The sequence below is a fragment of the Myotis davidii genome, unplaced genomic scaffold, assembly GCF_000327345.1.
Source record: "Myotis davidii unplaced genomic scaffold, ASM32734v1 scaffold545, whole genome shotgun sequence".
In the NCBI taxonomy this organism is placed as follows: Eukaryota; Metazoa; Chordata; class Mammalia; order Chiroptera; family Vespertilionidae; genus Myotis; species Myotis davidii.
Window position 1 is genome coordinate 438,973 of NW_006296634.1, and position 5,741 is coordinate 444,713.

Sequence of the window (5,741 nt, forward strand, 5' to 3'; positions counted from 1 at the left end):
CAGGGGCGGAGAAGGCGAGAGGACAAGGGAGGGGTCCTGGACCTCCAGGGATCCTGGCCCACAGCTGACTGACCGGATGGGATGGGGTGTTGGGGAGCGCAACAGGGATCGGGAGAGAGAGCTGAGCAGGCTCAACTGAATGTGGGCAAAACCCCCACTAGATACCTGGGACCCATCTCCTCCCTGAGAAATGGGACTCACGTTAGCCCTCCCACCAACCCCAGCTGGACTTGGAGAGATTTGCCCCAAGTCCAAGGAGCTCACAGGGCAAGAATTAGAGGCGTGAGTCACTGTGATTATTGCCAGTTGGGGACCGGGTGCTGAGTCTGAGGGGGGAGTTGGTTTCAGTCTCAGGGGAATAGAAACTGGTTTAGGGCCTGAGAGGGCCTGGAATCCTGTGACCACCCCCTTCAGGAATGTGCCCCAAGCTCAGGGGCGACTCAAGGAAGTCTGAGGGGGACAGGAGCATGGGCTTGGTGTGAATACCCCCTCACACACACACACCCTCCCTTCCCACGCCCCTACTCTTGCCAGAGTTCAGATGGTCTGTCTTTTCCCTCTCTACGGCCCCAGCTACCCTGGCTCCCAAGAATGCCTGTGGGTAGAGGGCCACCATGCCTCCACTCTCCCCAGATCCCACTTCCATTTTGAGGGCCCTGAGTGCCCTGAGATGGGGAGGTTGGTGAGGGATGCAAGGAGGAACCCAGAGGTCTGCCTGTGGGCACCAGCAGAATCCCAGGCAGGGAAGGCGTGCTGGGTGGGCAAGCAGACCTGGGTTTGGGCACCGGAAAATAGCCTGACCCAGGAGTTTTAAGACTGGGGCCTCATTCTGGCTCAGTCACAGACTTATTGCGTATCCTTGAGCAAAGCCCTTCCTGAGTTTTCTTATCAGCAAAAGAGGAATAATAAAAGTACTTACTTCATAGGCTGTATTGAGTGAAATAATGCACATAAAACAGACCTTGTACATAGAGTGACGAAGAAAGAAAATATCATACACTGAAATGCCATTGTACCCAACCATTGTACTCGGCACATATCTTATGTAATCCTTAGAACAGCCTTTAAAAAGCTTTTAATTTTTAAAACTTATTTAACTTATTTTTAAACTATTTCTGTGAGTCTAATTATAGAAGAAGAAATATAGAAGTTGCAAAAAAAAAAAGTACAGAGAAATCTCCAGCTGGTACTTTTCATCCAGCCTCCCCCAACATACATAAGGATAGCACAATATCAAACCCAGGAAAATGACATTGGTACAATTCTGTTAACTAGACTACAGGTCTTATTCAGATTTCACGAGTTTCTACATGCACTCATTTGTGTGTAAGTATGCATAGTTTTTTTGAAATTTTATCACATGTATAGATCACTTACAAGAAGCTGGGCCTTGGTGTTCTCATCTATAAAATGGGGTGAAAATACTGTCTTCTTCAGAGGACTGTTGTGAGAATTAAATGAGATAATATATGTAAAGTGCTCAGAGGAATGCCTAAAATGTAGTGAGAGCACACGATAAATTTAAATGCTTATTTAGAAAAAGCGTTTTGAAAAGTAACTTAAAATACATAAATAATTCAGATTTGTTATAGAAAACACAGGAAATGTCCATTAGAGTAAAAAGAACATGAAATAAAATTTTCATAATGCCCTAACCCCCAAAATAACCACTGTTAAGGATTTTGCCACAAATTTGAGGTAGATTTTGCTATTCCCATGTTATTGTAAGAACACTGCAGCTCAGAAAGGTTAAGTAATTTGCCATAGTCACCGAGCTTATGAGTGAGGAACTGAGATTTATTTTTTCCCATTTTTAAACAACTTTATTAAGATATAATTCACATTTCACACAATTCACCCATTTAGTAGATAAAATTCATTGGGTTAAGCTATATTAACAGAATGTGCAACCATAATTGCAATCTAATTTTAGAACATTATAATCACATCCAAAAAAGACTCCATTCTCATTAGCAGTCATTCCTCATTGCCTTCCATGACACCACTCATCTACTTTCCATATCTATAGATTTGATGCTTTGGGACCTCTCATATGAATGAAATCATAAAATATGTGGACTTTTGTGACTGGCTTCTTTAGCATAACGTTTTCAAGGTTTATCTCACCAGTAGCATGTGTGAGTACTTTATTCTTTTTTATTGCCAAATAACATTCCTTTGTATGGATTTACCATATTTTATTAATCCATTAGACATTCTTCCCATTAATCTGTTTTTGAGGGGCTGCGATTTAATGCACACTCTTGCCTCCAGACTCACCGCTGGGGCAGCAGACAGGCCTAGGGGTAATACGGATCCGGGGGGACTGGGAGGAGCAGCCACGCTGGCTCTGAGCTCTTGCTCTGTTCTAAGCACCTGGCAGGGTATCTCAGTGAGTCTTCACGATGCCCTTCGAGGGAGGTACTGTTCCCATTCCTGGAAACTGAGGCTCAGAGAAGACTCTTGCCCAAGGTCAGAGCTAGAGGCCAGTCGACCCAGGGTTCAGAAAAGGGTTAGTCGCATGCCTCAGCCTAAGCTTCAAGGCTTCTGCTCTGAGAAGACGCTAGGGTGGTGTCTGTGGAAAGTCTCTCCAGTTAGAGCTTTGGGCTTCTCTGATCCTGGAGCTGGGGTGCCCTTCCCTAACCCCACTCTGACCCCAGACCGCCAAGACCTGGAGTGAGCCCTGACAGCTGGAGCCTGTTTCCACTCCCGACAAAGAAAGGGGAAGAGACCAAGATATCAGAGATGGAGTCTGCGGAGGAAAATCACCAGAGCCGGCCGGCTCTGCCTCCGTCTTTTTAGGCACCTCTGACCCAGACTTCCAGACGCAGGAGGTGTTGGGAAGGCGACGGCAGGTACATACAGTGTGGCCACATACGTATGTGGCTTTTGAGTTTTACACTAATTATGCTCTCCTTACTTCCAGAAAAGATTTAAAGATAAGAGGCATAGGTACAAGTAAACGTTAAAGAATGATTAAATACACCCATGATGAAATCAAATCGGAGAAGAAAGAAATGATGGTCTTCAAAATGCTGGGCTAGGAATAATCACCGCAAATGAGCACTGAAACGTAACTGTGATCTTCCTGGCAGTGAGTTCATCAAGGGAACACAAGAATCCCACGCCTGTCATTCGTTAGTAAAAGGAAGTGTCTATATCAGATAATCATGAGTCAAACTTCTTAACCCTGACCTACATGAAGAATTTATTACACTTTATTCAGGCACTGATCAGGGACCTTACGTGTAATAGCATCTAGCACAGCATTTTTACAAAGGCTACAGGGAGGCTTTTCATGTGAATATCTCTTGTGTGAGTGGTTCTCAATCCTTTCACAATCAATATTTTCTTTTTATACATGTTGTTAATACTTGCTTGCTATCCTGAAATAAAGTTCACAGGTAATATCCTATCTGCACATTTACTCTGTAAAGAAAGTCAATGCCCTAATTAATATAAAAGAGGAAATGATTTAAAATGTTTGAATATGCAAAGGCTTGATCACGACTACTCTAGAAATCTCAATGAAGTAGCCCACTGCTTGCGTCTACACAGACCTATTGTGAATGTGACAGCTACAAATACTGACTGCTACAGCTGTGTTGTTTGGCCATTCATATAACACCAAAATGAACAATTCACATCAATTTAATTCCTGGAAAACTCAGTGCAAAAGCTTTTTTTTTTTTTTTTTACATTAGAGATAATTCTCAGTGCAAGTAATTATAATCACATTTTTCATCCATATAAATGACTGAGGGGACACTTAAAAGCAGTGTGGAATGCAGGACAATTCTTAATGATGTGGGCCTGACAGCTTTTCCACCCCCAAATGCCTGTGAGGACTGCCCAATCAGTGACAACCAAAAACTCCCCGAGATTCCTAAATGTCCTCTAGGGGTCAGTATCACTTCCTTTGTGAACCACTGTCTTAGATCAACCCTCAATTATTATTATTATTAATTCTCACCGGAGGATATTTTTCCACTGGTCTTTTTAGAGAGAGGGAAAGACAAAGAGAAACGTTGATGTGAGGGAAACACATCGATTGGTGGCCTTCTGCACGAGCTGACCAGGGCCCAGGCCGGGGAGGAGCCTGCAACCACGGTAAGTTGCCCTTGACCTGAATCCAACCTGGGACCCCCTGGTCCGCAGGCCAATGCTCTATTCACTGAGTCAAACCGACTATGGAATCCTCAGTTATTAAAAAGAGCAAATGGATAATGCTAAACTATTAAACTGCAGCTCTGTGACCACATTCTTAAGAGAAACTGAACTTACACCTTCTTGGTTCAGGATGTGCTGTGACCTCATTCCAAGGTTGAGCCCCAGAGAAGTTAATAACAGTACTGACCTATGTACTAGAGCTTTCCATTTTGCCCAGCATTTTCTCCTTCAATTGTCACAAGAACCTTTTAGGTGATGGTTAGTCTCCCCACCTACAGACGAAGAAGCTGAGGCCAGAGAAAAAGGCTGTCATGTCCTGTAGTAGATCAGCCACCGTTGATTGACATAGAATTGCTCCAGCAAGCTTTTTGACAGAGCATGACTGCAAACTATTCATGATGGATGGCACCCAGGCCAGTGCCCCAAACAGAACAATTGTTTCAACCCCTCATTTTACATATGAGGAACCTGAAGCTTGAAGCAGGAGATGGGTTGTGTGATGGGTGAGTGGGGGATCACTTGCTCCCGCCCTGCTGACAGAGAGCCATCAGTGCTAGGGCAAGTGGCCAAGTCCTGGCACTGGAGTTGTTGATTCCTCACAGTCACAGAATGGGCCCCCAAATGGAGGAGGATGGCTTAGACTCCAGGCCGAAGCCAAGTACATTATTATACATGTCCCTTCTTCAACATCCTCCGGGGATGACAGAGTTCCTGAACCTCTCCACTCTCCCCACCTCAGCCACTCCTATTCTTCATTCTATTCAAATAGATCCTGACCCCAGGCAATCAGACATGAGAGCCTGTCCGCCCCCAAGTAGCATGAAGTGCTATCTGGTTCTACCGCCAGGCAGTGTAGGAGGTTCATAGGGACTCCAAAGGGCAAGCCTGAGCTCATCTCCAAAATTGCCTGAGAGAGCAGGGGTCAGAGAAGTCCACTTGGGGCAAGGAGCAATGACCTCTGGGATTGAACTTCCAAGTTTGGGTGACTCTGGCTTATGGCCACCTGGTAATAGAGGGATCCTCAATGGAAGCTGTACCCCTCTCCCCAGTCAGCAGAGCTCTGGGGCTGCCTGGGATTCACTCCTCCTGGTCAGTGGAAGAAGGCGGCTGACTCCCCTCCCTCAGGGAGCACATGCTTCTCTCTGAGCTCTGAGCCAGGGTAGCTTTCTTTTTTTAAATAAATAGATAAATATATTTTTATTGATTTCAGAGAGAAAGAGAGATAGAAACATCAATAATGACGGGAATCATTGATCAGCTGCTTCCTGTACACCCTCTACTGGGGTTGGAGCCTGCAACCTGGGCATGTGCCCTGACCGGGAATCGAACTGTGACCTCCTGGTCCATAGATCATGCTCAACCACTGAGCCATGCCACCGGGCAGGGTTGCTTTCTTGGGTGGAGGTTTCCAAAACTCTGAGTTGCCTTGCAGATCCCCATCTCACCGGTCAGCATGGCCATCTATCCGCAGAGAGGACCACTTCAGTTCTGAGGCCCAGGGTAATACAGCACCTTATTTAAGTTCCCACTGGAAGGAAGGAAGGAAGGAAGGAAGGAAGGAAGGAAGGAAG